The following is a 25,993-nucleotide window of genomic DNA, read 5'->3' as shown; positions in this document are numbered from 1 at the left end:
AGTCTTCACTTGTTGCACATTACCTACCATAAACTTTTCCACAAGAGAAGTAAGTTTATCTAAACGTTGTTCAACAGAAGAAATATTTACCTCATTCACCTTCCTTGAAGTGGGATCTTGCCTGCTGCCAAATTGTTGTGCGTTGGCAGCCATATTTGATATCAACTCTCTTGCTTGAGTAGGAGTCTTGTTCACCAACACGCCTCCACTAGCAATAGACAACCCTAGATACGATCATAGAATTTAATCAATTGACAGCCTGAAAAACCAGAGAGACCCAAATCCTAATCAACACATATGATGATTCATTTAAATTAGATTGTTTATTCTCACAACACAACTCTCTGCTATGTTATTTGTCACAAACATTAAATTCTTCATACGATGAATCCTTTAATTGACAATAGATTAAGTTGATAATTAAATAGTGGCCAATTACCTAATTAACAAACATAATTATGAAAATAATACAGAGAATAAACAAATACCCAAAACGTAATAAAACAATTAAAGCACAAGAAAGATTTCACATTAGTGATGAATCAAAGCTTCGTTATCCTTCAACCAGAAAAATAAGTTTAGTTCTTCATAGAGAGAAGAGAAAAATTAGATCTAGGGTTTCTTTGTTTTCCTCCAATCCAAATCCCTTTTTCACAATAGATTCCTCCTTTAAATACTCTCTCTCTCTTCTCTTTTAGAATTCTATTTAAAATAAAATACTAATATCTGAAATATTAAATTCGTAATTACAAAAATAACCAAAAATACAAAACACGTTAAACTAAAAACTGCAGGTCCGCAGTTGACAGTACGCTCCCACGCCTTATCAACAAAGTTCTTCTGACGCTCATAATTTCTCCAAGAGAACAATCCTCCTTAAACATCATCTTTTAGCTCAATTTTATCATCAATCAATAAAATTGCACCTACAAAAGTAAAACACAAGTAAAACATTATTATTAAGTGCAAAACATCGATATTAAGGGAAGTAAACAATGCAAAACTAGTGCATAAATTGCACTCTAACATAGTGACAGTACTTGTATAACAAGGGAAGTGAGACAAATCAACAACGAGTGAAAGCAAATCATCAGTTATAGCACACTAATTGAATGACCATAAATCATAAACAAAACCAAATTTTATATTCGTTTCAATTTCAATTCTTTTATATTCTTACTAATATTTGATACAGAACTGAGCCAGCTCACGGATCTTGGATCTCACGTGCACGGCCAAAGAAGCTAAGCAAAATTCTTGGGGTACACAATACAATTCACTAGGGGTGGGCAAACGGTTCGGTTTTTGCCGAACCGAACCGAACCGAACTGAAAAATTTGGTTCGGTTCGGTTCTATGAGTAAAAACCGAATGGTTTAAAAAATACTGAACCGATTGGTTTTAATTTGGTTCGGTTCAAAACCGAACTGAACCGAAAAACCGATCGATTCGGTTCAATTTAATTACAAAATATTTAAAACCAAATTTCAAATTCAATCACAAAATTCAAATCCCTAAATCACGATTGCATACTGTTGCCCTTGCCTCTCCCCCTCGCGCCTCTCCCTCGTGTCTCTCTCTCCTCACGGTGGAGCTCCTCAACGGCGGCACCACCCCTCGACAGTATCTTCCCCCACTGCGCGTGCATGGTGCGGTTCGGCTCAGCCCCTCTCGGTCTCTTCCTCGCGTCTCTCCCTCGCCTCACACCACGGTTAGCGCCTAGCACAGCCCCTCAGTAGCAGCATAGCCCCTCCCCTCAAGCACAGTGACACCGTCGTTAACCCTCATCTTGGTTGCTGCAGCATCTGGAAGGTACATATGCTCCCTGGTCCAAACCTCCCTGCTCCTGCCATCAGCCTGCGTCTTTAATCTTCATTGCTGCAGGTTATTATTATTATTTTTTTGTTAATCCATGTTGTGGCCTCTATGTTTGAATTGAAGTTTATGTGGGGTTAAATTTGTGGAGGTGTTGGTGTATATTGGTTGTTGGCAGTGTGGAATTGTATAATTGTATATGTGTCGAATTGTACAAGTAAAATAGTGTGGAATTGCTGGCAGTGTGGAATTGTATAAGTTATGAGAAAACGATCGTGAAATGCTTCTAATTTCATTGACTATGATTAATTTGGGAAAAAAGCTTTACAATGATTTCGTGTCTATGTTTGTGTTTGAAAGGAATGCTTTTGTATTAGTAAGCCATTCAGTGATTCCAGGAGCAGAATCACAGTAAGCTCCCCAGACGCAATTATTCTAAGCCTTTAAAAATTTGTAGACTAGTTTTTCAATTTCTTTTAGATTTTCTCTTCTCACAGTTTGAGCATCATATGCATACTGTACTGTTGCAGCGTTGCTCATGCCACTGGAATTGGTTACTTCAAATCAATTACTAGGCCGAATAACTAAATGAACTAGAGCTTGTGCCTTTCTTGTGGAGCCTTACATGTGAGAACCGAACCAAACCAAACCAAACCAAACCAAACCGAATTTTAGAACCGAACCGAACCGAAATATTTCGGTTGGGTTCTAAAATTCGGTTCAATTTGGTTTGAGTTTTTTAGAACTGATCGGTTTCGGTTCGGTTCGGTTCGGGCTTCGAACCGAACCGAACTGGAAAATGCCCACCCCTACAATTCACTATAAATCAATTCAAAGGTAAAAAATGCATTATATTAAAACAAGTTATTTATGATAACTTACAGATGACTTTCCGGTTGCGAGACAAGATACCAATCTTCCCAGTGCAATGATTTTCCTTCGTTTTCTTTTTGACGAAAGTCAAATGTTTGGTTTGGTTTGCAAGTGCAAAATGGCTCCTGTACCACACCTTTTTTTTGTGCCAGCAACGTGGGTTGAATTAAACCTACAGGCTTTTTGGTCCTTCGAGTCGATGGTTGTTGGATTCCTGGAAATTTCCTCCCAAAACCCAACTCTTTTCCTACCATTGGAGGGGATGGCAGTTCAACCATTATTCCTCTGATTATTTGCGGCCAATTTTTTTAGGGGTCCAGCTTCGTTGCTCCTTTTTGTCTTTTCTGAGTTATAAAATAAAAAAGAGAAGTGATGTACTGTTGTGAAAATTTTAATATACTCGCAAACGCACGAATCTAGAGATAGAATAGTGGTAACGAGGTCGATCCCACAGGGATTGTTATAAATTAAAAAGTCTAATTTAAATATAAAATTAATATTAATTCTAACCTAGTTGAGCAAATTGAGTTTTTAAGAAAATTAAACCAATTAAACTAAGGAAGCAATTAAAATAAAGGAGAATTCAATAAGATAAGAATTACCAAGGTTTCAGAATCCACCACTATTCAATTAGTAATTATCTAATTATTAATTAACCCCCAATTTTAGAGTGACAACTCGAAATCAATCTATGTCATCTCATGGATATAACAATTAAGCCCAAGTAATTAAATCTAATGTAGGTTCTTTTTCTGCTTAATAATATGACATCTAAGAATCTCATGTAAATAAATTGAATAACAAAGAGTCAAAATTTCCTAAGCACTCCATGTAAACAATTTAATGAAAGACATAAAATCAAAGATAATCATGTATAAACTTTATAGATCCAAGCATAGAATTAATCGAATATTAATCCTAACAATCAATAATGCATGACAGAATTGATGAAAAGATTTTATTAACATCCGATTAATCATGTGAAATAAAAACCATAATCATTAAAGAACATATATGGGAATTAAATAAATAAAAAGATAATTATTTCATTGAATAGGGTTTCATCTTTAATCTCAGTATAAGAAAATTAGTTAGACATACTTGAATTGGGAGCAATAAAATAAATAAAATCAGCCATGAAGCCGAACTGCTGAACTCGTCCTTGTCTCCCCTCTTCTGCCTTGCGTCTGCACTCCCCCCTTGTTTCCGTCCAGCAGCTCCCTTTTATATTGCTTGGCCACGGAATCCTATTGTGATTCTAATAACTAAACCAACTCTTACAAGCTAAAGCTCTAAGCCTGCCACGTAATTGAAAATAATAAAAGCCAAAAGCTATTGATTTCCTTCCTTTATTCTACTTTGACTTTCCACTCAAAGCCTTAATTAAAAGCTTTGTTTTTATGTGCTGCCCACTTTAGCTTTAACTTTCTTCTTTGTTTGCACGAGCATGGAGAATTCATTTTATTGGATTCGGCTTCTTCCACATGCACGTATGTCTAATTGCTTCCAAATCAATTAATCTTTAATGCTCATAAATTGAACTCCTTTATACTCTTTTTATCCATAATCTCCAATTAATTCCCTATTCAATAAAACAATTCAATTAATTAAAAATAACAAATAAATATAACTAGCAATTATTTAATTAAGGGTAAAATATGTATATATTATATGCTCATCATGTACATTCTAAATTTTTTATTTTAAAAAATTATCTTAAATAACGTGACATTTATTAATTAGTTGGTGAAATAATATAATTAATTTACTTAAATTTTATAAAGAATTATCAACCACTCAATTAATGACACATCATTTAAGATAATTTTTTGAGATAGAAAATTTGAAATATATAGCATTACTGAATTAAAAATATTTATTTTATTATAAAATAAAAAAATAATGAGACAGTCCTAAATTTTGACTCATTAATCCTACTTATTTTAATTTTTTAAACTTAAATAAATGGGTGGGGTAATTTTTTTAATAATTAATTCACATACCAATCATCAAAGTTTTTGAAAAAAAATTACACTTACACCTACCTAAATGTCAAATATATCTTTGATAAAACTATTTTTTTTACTAAATTAATTAATTAAAATAAAATATAAAAAAAAATTGATTAACTTATTTACATGTCCACTAGTTTCAAGCCCATATATCTAGTAATTAACAATTGAATCCTATCCCAGACTCAAAGGTCAAACATGAGATATGAAAAATTCCTATATAAGTGTGAAGCATAAAACAGTTTTGCCTCTAACTCCTTATTAAGAAACTTCTAAACTTGTTCAGCAAGCCCCTAAATGTAAGAATAAAAAAAGAGTCATTTATTTCCCTCAGTTTTTGATACCTTCTCACTAAACAATTTAAAAACTCATTATCATTAGTAAATTAATATATTTTTATTATATATTGAACTTATTGCCTGTATAATGAATAAGTCTTATGAAAAAAATTAACCACAAATTAATAACAAGAGATTAAATTCATATTAACATTCATCATATGATTTGCAATTAATACATGGTTTTACTATATTAAATTAACTAATTAATAAAAAGAGTATTAATTTGCATAAATTAAGAATAGGTCATTTTATTGGTGAAAATAACTAAATGTAAAAAAAATTAAAATATTATGGACTTATGTGCCAAAATTTTAAACTTTTTCACTGTGTTAATTTTGTAGCAAATAGTAGGGACTATATTGCTAATAACTTGATAGAAACATTTAACTATTAAACTACTTTTGGGTTAGCTGTTTAACAGTGGATTCAGAAAAGAGAAAAAATGAGGTGTAAAACCACAGCAATAACATAGCTCGACCCTTTTTTTTTTTAATTGTCAGAAACATTAGAGAAAGTTTGGATAAGATAATCTTTTATAAATTAAAATATAAGATTTCGTTATAAAATATGTTTAATCTTAAAATTTTAATATTCCATGGAGCATCGAGCAAAGTGTAATTTGAATAAACGGGGTTTAAGGTATCAAGATTTTTTTTTGTAGAAAAGAGACTATAACTATGTATGAAATAAAAGTTGATATTGATGGGATTATCTTTTATTTAAAGCATATTTATTTATTTGTAATAAATACATTTTCTAATTAATAAAATATTTGAGATATTTTTCATATATTTTAATTACATAAGTATTTGGAATAAACTCTGTTTAATCATATTCTATGTATTTATGTGATCATCATATGGATTCATAGAAGACATATTATAAATTATTTTGTGATTAAATAAATTAAGTTCACTATTGATAAATAGAGTTAAGTGCTCTATTTATGTTTTGAATAATTTGTCTTGAACATATATAAATTTACTGATGTAATTTGATTACATTGAACTAAATTGCATATGAAATTTAATTACCTTTGAAGTGATTGAAAAACTTATTAAAATCTCATATGCATTAATTTTATTGAAATATCAAGTTTGATTTAATTATAATTTTATATTTGTGATTGTTATTTCATTTGAGTTATCAATGGGTTCAACATACATTTGTAGTCCAGATTACCCGATATTTTAGTGGGAGCGATTATCAATAGTGAGATGATATATTAACAATATATAATTTGTACAACACATTTCTTAATGGATTTTCGGTACTTAATTATAGAATTTTCTGGCCACAGTGTGTTAACATATTTAGTATGTTGAAAATGATGATTAGAAAAAAGTCAGTAAGTGTCAAGAAACGAAATGTAATTAAATTGATTAAATAGTTGAAATATCAATTTAATTAATGATGTGCTAAAAATAGTTGTTTAATACAGAAATCAATACGGCATGTGTCGAATTATTATTCGAAAATACTATCCTAGATAACATGTAATTATAGAGGCCAGTTCTAATCTTTTAGTGAACTAGATTTATAATTAAATCATCAAACTAGATTAATTGTAAGATTAACTATTGTAGACACTGTTGTATATACCTAAATGATTCCGGAGCTAGCTCACTTAATTAATTGCACCACTATGGGACTGATAAGTAATATAACTAGATATTTGTGTCAAAAAATCAAAATATATTATGTAGTAAGAGGCTTCATTTAATATGCCCGTGTATAAACCTATAAGGGTCTTTTGTTATTTTACAAGATGGGCCTTATAACAAGAACAAGTGATGCGACTTTATCTTATCTTTTAATTTACATTGAATATTTTTTATTTAATAAAATTTATAAAAATAAATAAAAAACAAAGAGGTTTTGGTTTCCACCAAAACGTAATAAAAATGCTTGTTTTTCTAGAAAAGAACAAATGAGCCACAATATATAAATAGAGAAATTTTTTTTTCTAATTTTGAGGAAAAACATTTTTGATTGCTAGTTGTTCTTGATAGTGATAAAGATGCTCATACGTTAAGTGTAGATCAAACTTGAATCTTAACCTAAAAGATCGTTGGTCACGGATCTTAATCTAACAAGATTAATAGTGATGGATCATAACTTAAAAGTAAAAATTATTACTATGAAAAAGCAAAGTTACTATTTCTAAATTATAGTAAGCCTATATGTTATATGAGAGTCTCAGTCTAAATATTTTCACTGTAAACTATTTTTAATCAACAAATATTATATGGTTAAATATAATTTTTAAATAATAATTTTGATAAAATTAACAAAATATTATATATTTTTTATATTACAAGGGTCAAATCAAATTAATTTATTTTTTAAAGTATAATACTAAGTGTTTACCAAGTACGAGCTACAAATACCTAATCTCAATATCAAAGTGACCTTAATTGGAAGTAAAGTACGGATTGCTACGGGCGTTTACTATTTTTGAAAGATTAACTCGTTATCTAATTGTTGACATGACACGTGTCTCATGACTAAATTTTTTTAACCTTTATTCACTTTGTCAATAAGCGTTTTCTCTTTTGGCTTTGAATGTGTCATTTGAATTTAAAGATTACTCAACTATTTCAAAATAGTCATATGGTGCATTCCATCCGAATGGACTGAAATCGAAATGGGTTAGAATAAGAATCAGAAATAAATTATTTACTTGAGTTGTAGGAATCAGAATTGGAATAAGATTCATTTCCATTAATGTGTTTACTTTATTTTAAAATCAGAATGAATTATCATAATTTACTAAAATACCCTTTGTTAATTATTGTCAATTAGTGGCAGTAACAACAACAACAACAATAATAATGACATTAACAAATAATAATAATAATATTATTTATTAAAATATTATAATAAAATTTATAATAATTATTATTTATTAAAATATTTTTATAGTTATAATTTATTATTCATCATCATTATTATTAATTTTATTAATTTTTATTTTTATTATTATTTAAATAAAGGATAATATGAGTTTTCGAATGGAATTCTAATTCCCAAGCCTTCCCTTGGGAATCAAAACTCTGATAATAATTCTCAAATTTGTGGGTCCAACACTATCCGAAATTTTGTAAATACACGCATCATTACTTCCCATTTTAGAATCTCCATTCTCATTGCTAGTAAGTAAATATACCATTATAGTATTGTCCTTTCAAACACTTCAAGAACATTTTTTTTTTTTATCAGCGCATTTTCACAACTTGTGTGAAACATTTTGCTCCATATGTTCCTTTCAAGTTTCCAAGTAATTAAAAAAGCATCAAGTAATTTTCATTTTTTTCAAGATTTAAATGCATCTATTTCTCGAATACAAATTAACCAAGAAGCTTCATATATTTATATTGCAACGGTGCAAATATGGCTAGAAATTTTTTTTTCTATTAGTGTTTAATAAATTCAAGAATTACTAGAAGAAGCAGACTACTGAGACAGCTCAGTATAGGTGGACAAAGATATTAGATTATAGAGAGAAAAGAAAAAAAAAAGTGCACTAAATTCCATTAGATCGTAAAAGGAAACATAGGTGCATAGGTGATTCCAACCAAACGAGTAGTATTTTGCAGTCCACACAGTTAAAGTGCAATTCGGTTTCTGTTTCTGATTGGAGGTTTTCCTTTTCATCTTAAAAAGAAAAGAAAAAGAAAGAAAAAAAGAAATATGCATGCATTTGATGGTGTCAAAAGCGGCGCCGAAAGGTACATTACTTTCAATAATATCCTAATGAAAATGGCGGGGAAATGAAACGGACATTTCCCCTCCCCTCCCCTCTTAATCATATGTTCTCAACTGAATTGGGAGATCGAAGACAAAAGTAAGAGAATTAAGAGTTTTTAATAAATACTGAGTTATTAATGATGGAGAAATTGAGATTTGCATGTATTAAAGTTTGGATGGTGAGGTAAAATATTTTATATAAAATTTTATATTTTTTGTTTTTGTTTGTGATTGTATGTTAAAATTCTTACAACTTAAATTTTTTTTAATCTCTCGTCTGATATTTATGTCTTATTTTTTTATTTTTTTAATTGTATATTTACTTCACTCATTAACTTTTTTAACATTTAAAGGATCATAATTTAACTGTTAATTACTAGTTAATAATCTAAAAATTAAAAATTAAATTTTACCTACATACTACCAATAAAAAAATATATAAGAATAAATTTGTAAGAATTCAATAAAATTCAAGTGAGAATCCTGTTCTATATTTGTAAGGGCAATATTTGTAAAACTAAGGCGTGCATGTAACTATTTAAAACAATTATTTAATTTAAGTGAAATGGCACATCAAATACAGCTGACAAAATATTTTCTTTTTACTGACGTAAAACGCGTCTCATAATAACATTGCCAGAGTGAGTCAGAACACTGAGCATGGCACTCCATTTCATGAGTTATAGCTTTCAAGAAATTGGATTTATTTTTTCTGAGGACAAAAGTATAGTACAAACATATTTGGTTTCCCTCTAAAATTATTATTTTTTATTAAGTTATGGTTACGATGAAGCAAATATACGATAGGGTACGAATTTTAATCACACACGAAAAATAATAAATAATAAATATTTTTTTTATAATTTTAATTATATGATTATAAAATAATGTTCTAACTTAAAGTAACTTCAACATAATCAAACTTTTTTTAATATTAGTAAGAAATTAGGACACACGACATTTAAATTTTTCATGGGATAAGATTTGATTTTTGATTTTTCTTTTTTTAAATACCAAAACAAACGTTTTTTTTACTAGTTAAAAATCTAGAACTAAGATATATGGATGTTAATTCTTAACGTCAATTTACGAATGTTTTCGGTGATTCAGGTATTGCAATTTTTTTTCCTTTATTCAAAACTCAAAACAAAGACTTCACCAAATTTAAATATTAAAAAAAAATCAATAGATCAGTTTTTTTTTTTAACTTTTATCATCTTTGGAAATGTTGATTCTCTCATTTCATATTCTCAAATTATTCTTCCTATATGGTTAAATAAAAAAAGAGAGGTCACTCAACTTCTGACCGGGTGGTGGATCGATATGAGAACAACAGCAGTTCGAGCCTTTCATAAATTTAATGTAAAGTTGTAATTTTAATTATTTATATGGACAACTACTTTATAAAATTTAATCAATTTATTTAATTGTAAGATGTAACTATTTGATAAAATATCAATTCTCAAAAAAAAAAAAGGGAAGTCAAAGAAAATCAAAACAAATTTAATATAATTGTGATAATTGTTAAGAAAATGAAAATGAAAAAAAGAAAAAGAAAAAGGGGAATTAGTTAAGAAAATGAAATTAAGGAGAGATCCGAACCAGTACAGACACAATGACTGATTATATACAAAAAAAAAATTGAGATTAAGAGAGATCCGAATCAGAACTGAGACAATGACTGATTATAGAGCGTAAAATAACAGTGACTAGGAATTAACAACAACTTTTAATCACACAAAAAAAAAGGAAAAAAGAAAAAGACAATGGTAACAGCAGTAGCGAATGCGTCAGTCGCTTCAGCTGGCACTGGTCTGAGAATAACATAAAATTGCTCAAATAAATAACACAGCTAGTAAACTACTAGAATAGAATAAACAACTCAGAAACTTATCTCCCGTGGGAGATTTGACGATGAATATTCATTGCCACTCTTTTGGTTACACTTTGTCACTAGATGTGAAAAAGCTTAATTACCAATGCATAAAAACTTCTTGACTCGGCGCCACAGCCGTGAGGGAGGGTTCCCTTGCACCGGATTTGATCCGCCGGGTTGACTTGGCCCATTAGCGCTAGCAGGAGCCGCTTGAATATTGTTTTGCTGATTTTGTGATTGGTAGTACTCTGGGGGGTATGTAAACTTTTTCTCCATCCACTCTGACTTTAGTGAACATTCCACACCTGCAAGAGGAACCGGATCATATCTTTTCTCTTCTCCCATATGTTTTTGGGATTTTGCCGTGGCTTTTTCCAGCAGTTCTTCATCAGACTGGTTTGGCTCATAAACAACTGCATCAGGACTTGTTATCCTGGGCTCTTCACTGGACTGGCTAGTATGGTTCCGTTTGCGCTTTGATTCTGATTGTTGTGGCCGGCTTAATCGGCATTGGCTCTGTTGGTTTTGGTCTGGAGATTCATCCTTTGATTTTGGTGTGTGAGTGGCTTGGACACGTGTGGTTTTTGATTGGGTTTCATCAGGCTTCTGCTTAGGAGAAGAGTCTTTCTCAGGACTAGTACCACTCATGATTTGTTCTCAGTAAAATATTTGAATGCTCAGTGTAAATGACTAGTTAGCTATATAGACTTGATAGAGAAGCATTCATATTCGTGATGGATGAAGGAGGGGTGAAACTTCTTCTCTGTTTCTTCTCTATTTCCGTGAAACTCCCTCTGTATTTCTTCTCCATTTCCGTGAAATAGATTTTATTTATAAAATAAATCGTGAGTCTGTTTTTTGACATGGCACATCAAATATAACTGACAAAATATTTTCTTTTTACTGCCATAAAAACGCGTCTCATAATAACATTGCGAAAGTGAGTCAAAACGCCGAGTATTGCAGTCCATCTGATGAGTTATACCTTTCAAAAAATTGGATTTATTTTTTCTTAGGACAAAAGTTTAGTACCCTATAAAATTATTTTTTTTAATATTAATAAGAAATTAAGACACGCAACATTTAAAGCATGTCAAGTCTTTGGCATAAAGCATGGGTTCCAAAATCTTCCTCATCAATGACCTTGGTGCCCAATCGCTAATAAAAGTACAAAACACAAATCTTTCTTACTTTGCAAGTTTCTTCGAAATGTTTCTACCACCGCAAACAAAGGCATGAATTTTATATTAGTTTGGAAAAAAGATATCTACAACCTCAAGATTTGAGAAAATAATTATTTACACCTCTAAATTTTTAAAGAGGAACATCAATACGCCTTGTGACTATTATACTCACTACTTTTGATATTCTAAAAAATTGGCTTTAGTATCTTTAATAAATATAAATACCATATAAATAATGTAATCTATGCATTAGACTAAAAATATTAAAATATTTTAATATTTAATAAATTTTAATATGTAAATTATCATATTTATTTTAATAATATATTTTTATTTATTGTGGAGATTTTAAATAAATATTTGCAATAAATACATTCTACAATTAGAAACATTCTCACATACTGATACTGTTAGAATTATTATTTTACATAATATTCAAAATAATTTAAATTTTTAATATATTTATTTTAATATTATGATTCTATTTATCATAAAATTTACTTTAATATAATAAATATATCTAATAGATTATAAAATATTAAAATATTTTTTAAATATTGAAATTATTTTAAAATGTATATATTATTACATTTATTTTAATATTATATTTCTACTTATTATAAAATATTAGAGTTAATTTTTTGAGATAATAAAAATAAAGAGTATAATGATAGTGAAAAGGAAGTCTTGGTGTTCTTCTTTAAAAACTTTAGGGAGCGTTGATAATCATTTTCTCAAACTTTGGGGGTATAGATGTCTTCTTCTGTGCTATTGTTAATAGTGTGAATCAGTCCAAGTTGTCGGTTTGGGTCTAAGCCCAGAAGTTCAATCCAAGTTATATGAATTTTGGCAAATTTGTGTATACGAATTGTTAGATTCCACCACTTGTTACACCTGTCAATATTTGATATCTGCGGCGGAACAAATGAATCTCCAATCACTATTGTTTGTACCATTCGTCCCATATGCTTCAATCCGATAGGAAAATAGTTGTAGTGTACTAAATGGTCCAAATGTTTGATTTTATTTATGGGTTAAACATCACCTTGAGAAACACCATCTCTTCGGAATCCTTTCCCTGATGCTATTCCATTTAAAGAACGCCATCACCAATTCACCATCATCCAGAATAGATACTTAAAAAGACTACTAATCACCATCATCCATCCATATGCCATACTAATGCAACAATCTTATAAAAGCATAAAAAACCGCAAGATCAAACTTAAGATACAGGGGCAAGTGTTAGAAACAATTCATATAAGGATCCTCCTATCTTACATGCATGTAAGATACATCCCTTCACATGAACAGTGCGTGGGTACTGTTCATGTAAGGAGGATGTATCTTACATATATGTAGGAAAGGGATTCTTATAAATACATACCTTCACATGAACAGTGTGTGCGTACTGTTCATGTGAGGGGGATGTATCTTACATGCATGTGAGAAAGGGATTATCTTCTTATAAATACATATATCACACATCATTTGTGATAAAGAACAGTCTTCCCAATGAAAATGTATTTATGATATATCATCGAATTTTATCATGACATAGGCTGATTATACTTTGGAAGAAAATAAAATACGTACACATTCTATAAAGCTAATTCACGTACATAATCAAACGATGCAAAAAAAAAAAAAAAAAACTACCTGACTCGCAAGCCGCAGCCTCCGAGAGCGAGCCATGCATGGCACTGGATTGCTAATTTGGTTTGCTCCGGGCTGACGTGGCCTGTTATTAGGAGTCGTATATTGTGAATTTGTGAGGACGTGCTCAATGAATTAATGCTACGAAAATAACTTTTCATCATATTTTACTTTAGAGTGCGCCAATTTCACCGTAATAATCATTGAATGTACGAATGATCTAATTCGTAATATTAGATTGAATCCATTACTTAATATTAGATTGAATCAATTGTAAAGTACATATATTTTAACAAATATTCACAACTTTGGAGATTTAAAGTTAGCTATAAGCTTATATATTTTTTTGAATTATTAACATTAAAATAAATATTCACCTGCCCAATTAAAATCATGAATGGTTTGTTGTGCACACACTACAAGAAAAAAGACCTATTATAACAGGCAAAAACTGTCATCTTAAGGGTAAATGACAGTTGTCCTTACTGTCACTGTAGTCAATGTCAAGAAAAGATGACAGACAAAAACTAATCACGAGTTGTGATAGATTTTACCTATCATAATTCTGTCATACTATTTATAGGAGGAAAATTGATTTTTTAAAAACTTTTGATGGAAAAATTTAAATTTTATGAAATTAAAATTGTAATTTGTTTTTGGACAAAAGTTGTGTGTCATATGTTGACTGATATTTTCTATCAAAATTTTAAAAAAATTGATTATTTATTAATTTAAAAAAAAAATTATGCAATTTCAGCTGCTTCAATTTAAAATTTAAATTATTATATATATATATATATATATATATATTACAAATCATCTAACAAATTTTGGGTAATGATATTCAGCTAATTCCTGAGTGGAGCATGGCATTTCAGATTATTTTTCTTTTTCTCATCCTATTGCCTGCTTATTGAAGTGGGGTGCTAAGAACATCCATAAAAGTAAATGAATTCAAAAAATTATGGGATCCGATGAGAGTCATTGCACCCGAACCTGCTCGGATTAATTAGAGAAAAACGATTCCGAACTTTGTATGCATTGCGAACCTGAATCTGAACCTGAACCAGTCCAAATTTATAGTCCATGTAAGTTTGAATTTAGGTAGATTCAGCATGTACTTAAAGAACATGCTTAAAGCTTAATCAATTCAAAAAGTAACTTGTATAATACTCTGGTTCTGTTAATTAAAATTCCAGTTTTATTTCGAATTGAACATTAGCATCATCCAACCATACCACCCAACGATAAGATGCATGTGGATGTTCTTGAAAAATTGATGGGTAAAGCAGACAGACAACTAAAGTGAAATTGAGAAATAATAAGACAATAGAATCAAACAGGGACACCAAGAAATTACGTGGTTCGGCTTTTAGCCTACGTTTACGAGCCAAAACAAAAAAAAAAATTTATTAGTGAAAATGAGTTACAAGTATTGTAGTATTTTAGCTCACTTCCCAAAACTTTAATATACTCCAACTCTCAAATTGCTAAATTTTTTAAAACACTCTCTAAATGAAAATAAAGAAGAGAAACTAAAATTTTGAGACGAATGCAAATGAGGTGAAGCGCCTCCTTTTATAGCCAAAAATTGACTATCGTTCATTTAATATTTAATTATTATTATTATTTTATTAATTTTTTCTTTTCTTTTCCTTCTCCAGCCCGTTTCTATTTTTTCTCTCTTTCTTCTTTTTCTTTTTCCTCTTTTGTCTTCTTTCTTCTTTTCCTTTTCCCTTTTCGGTGGGGCATTGACAGATGTGGGCTCCAATCCTACAACTTTAGTGGAAATGTTTCTCACTCAATATATGTTTTTTTTATATTACAAATGATCTAACAAATTTTGGGTAATGATATTCAGATATATTACAAATGATCTAATATGTTTTTGGGTAATGATATTCAGCTAGATCCTTAGTGAAGCATGGCCTTTTAGATTCTTTTTCTTTTTCTCATCTTATTGCCTGCTTATTGAAGTGGGGTGCTAAGAACATGCTTAAAAATAAATTAATTCAAAAAATTATGGGATCCAATTATAAAGAACATGCTAATTCCCACTTAACGTTATAAATTTGCATTTAAAAATTGAAAATAACATGAATGAAATACGAAAGAATAGACTACGTGGCTAGTGCGGCAGGCGGTAGCTGTTCGGTGCGTGGCATAGCTACTGCTGGGGCATTAGAACTTAAAATTAGAAATAATCAATTATAAAGAAAATTAGTCAAGTATTTAGCAAAATTTTATTTTAAAATTATTTTAAGTTATAAAATTAGTTATATATTTGACAAATCTTATATATTTGGCAAATCTTTTTATTAAAATATTAAATTTCTATTCTTCTTTCTAAAGTATTTAGTTATTTCAATAATACAAATAAGAAGAAATTAATTTTCAACAAAATCACGTATAAAACAATATTCAACGAAATTACTTGCACAACTATAAACGCGTGTATATAATTTGTTTATTGTGTGTATGAAATAATTGGTGACTGAAGCAAAATTATATTTATACTTCATTAATGTCATTTCTTTTACTAAATAATAAGATATTAAGATTAAGGTTTAACTTCTCAATATTAATCACTTTTGAGACTGACATCAACAATCCCAAACGGATCCGTAGACACTTTATGACTTGCATGGCAAAGTTTTTTATCTTCAAACTTATAAAATTGATCACAGCATACCATAAAAAAGGAATTTTGTGATAACTTCCTCGTTTGAAGGCTACCGTTCCTATTGCTTGACGAGATCGCAATCTTACCAGTGCAATGATTCTTGCTTGACGAGTTCCCAATCTTACCATTGTAAGGAACCCGATCCTTTGTTCTCTTTTGATGAAATAAAGTAAAATGTTTACTAATAATACAAAGGAGATTGCATGTGGAAAAAGGCTATGACCCATTAAAGAAAATAAATAAAAAATTTGTACAGTAAGGGTTAGTTTGGAAATGTTGTAGTTTTTGAAAATAATTGTTGTTAGCTGTAAGGGAAAAATAATCAACTGTAAAGATAATTAATTAAGTGTTTTTTAAATTTTATTTTTAAAAATGCTGTGAGCTTTGAAAACAATTATGAATGTTTGGTAAAATTTTACTGTTAAATTGTTGTGAGAAATTAAATGAATAAAATGTACATAATACAAATAAATAAATAAATAAATAAAATATATATATATATATTATAAAAACATTATATACAATGTTTTTAATTGTGTATTATAATAATTTTAACTAAAAATAAAATTTATACTATATTGATTTTTTTGTTTTATTTTTTTATCTTAAAAGAGTTGATAATTAAAAAAAATCAACCACAATTATCATTAAAATAACATCAATCAAAGTATAATGAGGTACTCCAATAAATAAACATAAAAAAATGTAATGAACTACAAAAATAAAAAAGAAAACCAATAACAGAAAGAGAAATAGGGTAAAAAGGAATGTGTAAATTATAATAACAATTATTAAATTATTGATTTTATTTCCAATTTGAATAAGGATAATTTTAGGTTTATATAATAATTGTAAAGATATTTATGGAATTATATTATAGGATAAAATTGATTTTCAAAATTAGAATCTAAAAGGTATTATTTCTTTGTTTTTCAAAATCAGCTGTAAGAGGAGTTGATTTTAACAAAAATAATTTTGATTTATTTTACCAAACACTAAAATTAACTGTTAGATTTTTAAAATTACTTTTAAACCTTTCAAAAACAGTCCTAAATGGGCCCATAAGTTTTTCTTTCTTTTATATTTTCAATTTCTTATCACTAACCAAACAATAATAATAAAAGAAGGAAAAAGGCTAGATAACGGATAACCCACCAAAAACAATAGAAGTTCCCTGGAAATTTATGGAAATACTTTTCACATTTCGGTTTCACCAAAAGTCACACTCTCAACTTTCGTGTAAAGTTAACCAATTACGTAAGTTTTAGTCACATTTACCCCAAATGGACACACGCCACCTGTCACTGAGAAATAGCATCGCTCAGGAGACTACACCCAACATTCATCACCTAGAAGATGACAGTGGTCACCCACCCGCTGTCTGGATGCTCACCGTCGCCCAGTTTTCTGGCCATCTCCCACCCATCTTGAAATCCAACGACAAAGTCAACAATTTGCAGCCCACGACAGACCAAGTAGGTTGCCATTCACCTTTTTTTTTTTTAAATCAAATTGAGATTTGAGTGAAAATGGCATCGAACAAAACAAAACAAAAAAAGGAAAAAAAAAATTTCAAAGACATTTAAGTCACTTGGTGTGCCATGAACTTTAACCTCTATTTCTTCCAAAATTATCAATTTTTTGGCGGCCCAATTCAAACACTAACATTCTTCAATCCACAATAAACCCTCAACAATCAAGTCAAATGAATAATGTTAAATCGTGGCCTGTGGTGAGAGATGGGAGAGATTGGATGTTTTCTTTTTCTTTTGTATTTTGGTTGATTAAGGGTAAGTGTGTCAAAATGGCATGAAGTTGGTTATATTTGTAAGAACTATGGGAGAGACTTCTTTGATAAATTAAAGGATAGAAAGTGGTCATTTCTGTAGATCTCCTAAAATTCTTTTAATTTTTTTCTAATTAATTAGGCAGTAGAACAAGACTGCCATTTTTTTTTCTTTAAAATCAAGGGGACTACCACTTTGAAAATTTATTTATATGTTTACTAGTTTGGACTATCTCAAGCTTAGTGCTAACTAACGTCCACAACCCTTGAATCCTTGATTTTTTTTTTTTTATCAATGTTTTAGATTGTGTGGACACTTAAAGGGTGACCGGGTAAATAGATTACAAATTTAGCAAATAAAAAATAGCACATTTTGGTGCTGAAGATTGAAAGCATTTTTTTATTCAAATCAATATATACCAGTAGCATTTATCCCTAATTATTTTTGTAATACTCAATAACTTCTTTGGCACCATAACTTTACAATATTACATTTATTTTTAAATATAATTTTATTATTTTTTAATAAATTGAATAAATCATTTAAATTAGTTATTAATGCCTTCCAAAAGAAGAATAATGATTTTTTTTGAAAATATAAAATGTAAAAGTTGATCCCTTGAATTTTTTTTTTTTTAAGTAAAGGTTGTCGGCTCTGCTTAATTTAGAATAATATGTCTTTTCGTGGTGAGAAACGCAATTCAAATCACCTTTCCCTTTTGCCATTGCCATTGGCATCCGATTCTGTCCACACTCTTTGCATTCAGGAAGTAGTTGTTCATGATCACGAAAGTGTTTTATTTTAAGATAGGGAAAATGGCACTTTTATCCCCTCAGTTTGATGAAATGTGCACTTAGACATCAAAATTTTTTTAAATGGTCGTATAAATTTCCTTTTGATGATTTTATCCTTTTACTCTATTAACTTAAAAAATTGATTCTAAATTTTATAATATATAAAAATATAAAATATTATTAATATGCCAATCAAATTTTGCTAATAGTAAAATTTATTTAACCCAAAGATTGTTTTATAAAAACATATATAGCAGATGAAATATAATGTTAAAAGTAAATAATAATTTTCATTTTGAAAATATTTGAAATATTAAAAGAGTTATTTAATATTATGGATATGTTAGAAAGTTTTATTATTAATGGTTTATTTCCATTTGGTAAAAGACTTTAAAGTTAATATTCTTAGCTACTATATTAAAAGGCTATAATGGTAAAAAAGAGGTACGTGGGATAGCGTGAGCATTTATGAAACCTTAGAGATCTACGTGTTTATTTGAGTAAACCATCGGAGTATAAGTGCCCTTTATCCTTTAATAAACTATCAAAATCTAGCTATAATATCGTGTGCATATCACAATATAATATCAATTTATTTATGCGAGGCAAATGCTCGTTTAGTTCCTATAATTTGACTTAAATATTCGTTTTAGTCCTTGCATTTCAAAAAATACATCAAGACAACCTTACTGTTAGACATGCTATACTCTTGCCCTTTTTTTTTTTCCTTCTATAATAATAACTATGTAATGATATTCTTGGAGATATTAATTAAAAAATAATGATTAATCAAATTCACCTTAAAAGAATGATTAATCAAATTCACCTTAAAAGTAATATTAAAATTTACACAACTTTTATATTATTATTTTAATTTTAGGATTAATTCGGTCAATTAATTTTTTTATAAAATAATTATTCGTAAGATTGTTGTGAATAAATTAATATTTCTTTATGTTGGTTGATATTAATTTATTTATAAATAACTATTACTATAATTGTTACATAGGTACAAAAAATACTAGTTCTTTCGTAATAATATTTATTGGTCAATTTGCTAATAGATAATTATTAGTTAATTTGCTAATTAACTTTTTATAGATAGATTAATTAATGTCAAGAATATTGTTGGAAGGATATTATTGTAAAAGGGACGAAAAAGTAAGGGTAAGAATGTAATATATTTAATTACAGAAGTGTTTTGAAGTTTTTTTTTTTAAATATAGTGACTAAACAAACACTTAAGTCAAGATATAGAAATTAAATGAACATTTACCATATTATGTGCCTGTCATTGTTTCTCGGTGACAAAGTCAAAGATAAATTGAAGTTATACAAAGAAGTCACTTTGGTTCAAAATATCTATTTTAAGAATTTAAAGTCTTACGGTTTTATTTCTTATTATTTGTATTGTTATTGAAGTTTAGAACTTTGAAGTTTAGATATTTGAAACCTCGGATATTTTCAGGATCATAAATTTGTAATATTTTATTTTGTTTAATTTTTTATGTTTATCAATTATTTATAGGGGAAAGCCACCCACACCCCTAACTTGCTTAAATGGTCACACAGATCTCTTTAGTTTTATAAATAAACTATTATATCATTGATTACAATAGCCCAATAATTAGCTTTAAATAAACTTTTATAATAAATATAAATTAAAATTAAAATAATATAATATATAAAATAAGATGAAATTTATAAAATATTTTGAATATTAGAAAAGTTATTTTAATATTATTAATCTGTCATATTGTTTTAATAATAATAAAATCTATTCGATATATTAATAATATTAAAATAATTATACTTAAAATTCACAGTAATTTATAAAATTTATAATTACTTTATTTACAATATCTTTTTAATTAAGACTATATTAGTATATATCTTAGAGTCAATTTTTTATTAATAGATTTTAGTATTAATAAAATCCATGAGGATAGATTAATAATAACTAAATATTAAATATAATTTCTATTATATATGTTATTTTATTAATTGTACTCATTGTAATATTTTATTTGTGTCATATGATATTTATTTATTATTTTTATGTTATCAGTATATTAATTATATTGATTTGAGTTGTTATGATCAAAGTATATAATAGTTATTTTTAAAATTAAGGTGGTCATGTGTGTTCATTTATGAAACTAATGTTGGGGAAAAATTAGGTTTTTAAGTTTTTATAAAACCTTTTAAGGACCACTCTCATATAATATATAGGAATACGTAATCCAGAAATCGTACCTTGAAAATTTGAGTTCGCTTTTTCTGCTGAAGTGATTTAGGCTCCTAGATCACGATCCTCCACCACCACTTCTGTTAGATCACGATCCGTCATTACCACGCTTGTTAGATCACGAACTGTCACCAATGATCTTCCAGGTTATGACTCAGGTTCGATCTGCACTTGACGTGTGAGCGTCTTTATCACTACCAAAACAACTAGCACGAGAAAATTTTTCTCTCAACAATAGAGAGAAAAATCTTATTCTCTGATCTGTATAAAGTGGCTTCCCTATTTTTCTTTAAAGAAAATAAGCCTTATATATCTCCCTTTAGTGAAAACCCTAGGCTCCAAATAATGACCAAAATAAAACTCACGTTACTTTTCATTTAATAGGGGACCCACCATGTAAAATAACATAAGGCTCCTTACACATAAGCTAATTAAATGGAGCCTCCCACTAAATGATATATTTAGGGTTTTGACCCAAATAACTAGTTATCTTGCTTATTAGTCCAGTAGTGGTGCAGTCAATTAAATGAGCTAACCCGGGGATCATTTGGGAACATACAATAGTGGCTATAACAATTAGGTCTGTAATTAAACTAGCCTAATTATTTAATTCCAAATCTACTTCACTAAAAGATTGGAATTGACCTCCATAATTGTATGCTCGAATAATAATTCGTCGCAAGTCACATTGATTTCTTTACTGCATAATCCTTTGTACCACATCATTAATTAAATCAATATCTCAACTGTCCAATCAATTTAATCACATCTTGTTCCTTGATACTTAATGGTTTTCTCTAATGATCATTTTCAACATACTAAATATGTTGACACACTCTGGCCAGAGAATTCTATGATCAAGTGCCGAAAACCCATCAAGAGATGTGTTGTACAAATTCTATATTATTAATCCATAACTCCAATACTCATAATTGCTCCCACCAAGATACCGGGTAATCTAGACTATAAGTATGTGTCATGCCCATTAGTAACTCAAATGGAATAACAATTACAATCATGAAATCATAATTAACTCAAGATTAAGATTACAGTAAAATCAATGCTTGTGAGATTTAATAAGTCTGACAGTTATTACAAAGTTAATTAAATCTCATATGTGATCCTGTTCAATGTAGTCGTACTACATCAATAAATTCATACATGATTAAGACAAATCATTCAATGAATTTATTACAGTCTATACCTAAATAAAGTGCCCAACTTTATTTATCAACTGCAAACTAAATTTATTTAATCATAAGATAACTTGTATTTATGTCTTTTGTGAATCCACATGGTGATCACATAAATACATATAATATGATTAAATGAACTTTAATACAAATATTAATGCAATTAAGATATTTGAATAAAATACCTCATTTATTTTATTAATCAGAAAAAAATATTTATTACAATTAAATAAACACATATGCTTTTAAAGAGCATATTTTCCCAACAACTAAGGGAGTATATGTGACCATTTAAACAAATTTTGGGGGTGTGAGTAGCTTTTTCTCTTATTTATATAAAACATTAGAATCATAGATGAAGAAATTTAAATAACTCAAAATTTTTAATTGATTCATTTATTAATTTTGTTAAATAAATTAAAATAAATATTCATTTAATAAATAAATCAAATCCAAATTCGAAACCAATACTGGTTAGTAATGACTATCCTACGGGGGATTAGATAAAGAGTATTATTACCACTCTTTTGCTTAAAACTTTTTCAACGGATGTGAAAAAGCTTAATAATAAAGGCAAACAAACTTTTTGGTTTGCGGCACCAACGACTGCAAAGGAACCTATGATCTGAACTGACTTGATCCATTAGGAGGCCTTTTGAGTAATATTTGAATTGTTGCTCATGGGAGGACTTAATCTTACTTTCCAACTTCATTGAATGTTCTTCAAAGGGGAAAAAAATGATCTTGCGTATATTTTATTTTTTCTTGATGGCTTTGTTCAGTAGATTAATTAATTATTGAATTTGCTCTTCAGTTTTAGTACTTTTTAACTCTTTGCAGCTAATTGACGTTCGCTACGTAATTAACAATAAATTAAACTACTTAACAGGGAAGCATGTAGTAACTGTTCACATCTTCCTTAGAAATCAGAATAAATAAATTATGGAGGTGTAGAACTTCTACGCAATTTCCATCCATCTTTTCCTTAATCAATAATCACAATCGACCATGAATCTAGTACAAAATCTGGGGATAAAACATAATAATTATAAGAATTCTATCTGCATCCTTATTCTTCATAACAAAAACACTTTGTTAAATGAAAGGAAAAATAAATAAATAAAAGCACATTTGTCAAATGATCAAGATTGTAACAATAAAATAAGATTAAAGAGGCATTAATACCAAGATTCATAAAATTAAACATTTCTCTTTTCGGGACTTTTGGGAGGATTTAAACATTTTTTTCCATCTCCTCTGACTTTTCTTGTAAGGCAATCATTAAAAATGTGCGAAGTTCTTGTGTTGGTTCATCATTTGGTGTATGAGTGGCTTGGATACGTGTGGTTTCTGTTTGGATTTCATCAGGCTTCTGTTTAGGAGAAGGGTCTTTCTGAGGACTCTGTGTAAACGACGTTTTACAAAAAGACTGAGAAAGTTAACAGAGAAGCAAAACCCTATTGACGAAACCTCTCATAAATCATAATCAAAGGAATTGCCTTCCATCTTTCTCATAATAAAATAATACCGATGAAGGAAAATTTGCGAGTCGGATAATTCAATAATCATGATCAGTCAAGAATAACGATAATACAATTATATTGAATTATTTGAATTGCAAATTCACCTTTATCAGCATTATTTGCGAATCGAATAATTCAACAATCAAAATTTTAAATGTCTCTCATCTTTTGGTAAATGATGAACATGATAAATAGAAAGTGTATGCAATACATATGATAGAATATGAAAATTCTAGAAAATAATGGTTTGATTTTTATTTTTTTTTTGAATAGAATAATGGTTTGAAGTTAAGTCCTCTGGTTTTGGTAAACTAAAATTTCATCCTAAATTCAATTATTTATTGGTTAGGGATATTTCTACCTCACTATTTTTGTCCATCTAACCCATTTTTAATAAATAATTAAAAAGGATTCCTAATATTTTTTAAAATATATATATAAATTAACAAAATTTTTGTACAGTTAATCAATTAAATCCTCCTATTAATCTTCTCCTAGGTTTCATTGACCATCTTTGTTCATAAACTCTAATATAAGTTTTATTTTAATATTTTATTATTATGATGTAAAACAACCAAATTACCCAATAAATATGAGTTATTGTATCTAATAATATAGATATTTAATTATATGACTTATAATCTAATATTTTAAATAAAATCTAATTATTATTTTCACTATCTTATGTGTAAATGACATAAATTTTACAGCTCAATAATTTACATGAGTATTGTGCCATAAAAACACTATGTTAGTTTAATTAAAGTTTAATAATCATACTAATAAAGTAGTATTAGAAACAATAATTTTGGTATAAAATTTTGTGTTTTCTAACAAAAAATTCAGGGGTATTTTTGTCAATTTGCTACTTTTATAATTATAATAAATTCAGGTTTATTCATAAATTCATGGTTAAAACTATTATTTAACAATTTAAGAGCATAACATAATTTTTTATCTATTAATTGATACTTCTATTTGTGTATTTTACCGTAAAGAATAAAATTAGTATTTTACTAGTCAACTAACTGGTTAATCAATGGTTTAAAAGAAAAAATAGTAAATGAATGGTTTTGTAAAGTTATAGTAGTAAAATGATAGGGAACAATACTTTTTGTAGTCATTTGATATTTTACAATTCTTAAAATAGTGAAATGATAATAACCTTTAAAATACTTATGATTCTATTAACAACTCAATTAGCATTAAAAAAGAACATTTCCAATACCATTAAAAAATAAAGAATATTATATATTGATAATTGATAATATACAATTAATAATGTTAAAGAAAAAAAATATTAAACACATTATAGCTAAATAATTGGAGGATTGGAATCTCAAGATAAATCCCAATCTCAACCTAAATTAGCTATTGGGATCAATTTCTTTTTCAAATCCCGATGCTTTTAAAATTAATCCTAATAATGTGGACCAATCCCGTCTTGATCAATATGGGTTCCTGAATCCCTATTGGGATTTAAGATTTTTTGTCATTCCTAAATTATAGTGCTACAAATTCTTGTATAAACTGATGTAGCATAATCTAATGAGTAAATATTAAGCTATAAATTAATACTTATTTTGTACATACTGATATGACATAATTTAATTGGTTGGATTAAATAATATCAAAGAAGGTTGTAATAAATATTTTCATTGAAAAGGGACAAGACTAAAAAAACATTCATTCAAAGATTCCTAAACTAAAAATGTAAAATAACAAATCTATTTATACTAACTCAACTAAGTTAAAACTGCTTAAATAACACAATTCTAGAAAAATTAGAATAACAACTCAGAAAACATGTTATAGAGTTTTGTCCTTTACATTTTGTCCTAAAAAAAGTGATGTTCATGGAGTTTAAGATTTCTTAGGAAGGGTTCAATGTCATCATCAATATTCAGTCTTTGGGATTTCCATTGATCCGTTTCCAAACTTTAAATTGCACGAGTTACCCCCTCAGACTTCTAGAATTCTGCATAATTAAAAACATTAAGGATTAATTGGACAGGTAAAATGTGTGGTAAACATGGTGGTGTACAAATTAGACCTCAATTATTGCAATGAAAAATCTAGCTACATTTTATGGTGATGAAGTTACTGTTTGGTATTGGAATACTTAGCAATGGACAAAATCGAGTTTGGATCGGGTTTGGATCAACCTGATTTGAACTCAATCCTATTTTTAAATCGGATTAGACTAGACCCGATTCAAATATATTCGAATCGGATCGGTTTCAGGTAAATCGGGTCAGT

At 28.5% G+C, this 25,993-nt stretch overlaps 1 protein-coding gene across 1 annotated transcript in view; it reads right to left on the bottom strand.

Moving 5' to 3' along the window:
- The window catches only part of LOC102627100 (UPF0481 protein At3g47200-like), an 80,964-nt gene that overhangs the window by 15,572 nt on the left and 39,399 nt on the right, over window positions 1-25,993 (bottom strand). The gene's annotated exons all lie outside the window — the stretch shown is intronic.

Source organism: Citrus sinensis, chromosome 9 (genome assembly GCF_022201045.2).
Source record: "Citrus sinensis cultivar Valencia sweet orange chromosome 9, DVS_A1.0, whole genome shotgun sequence".
In the NCBI taxonomy this organism is placed as follows: Eukaryota; Viridiplantae; Streptophyta; class Magnoliopsida; order Sapindales; family Rutaceae; genus Citrus; species Citrus sinensis.
The sequence above is the reverse complement of the archived record's forward strand: the minus strand, read 5'-3'. Positions and strand labels throughout refer to the sequence as shown.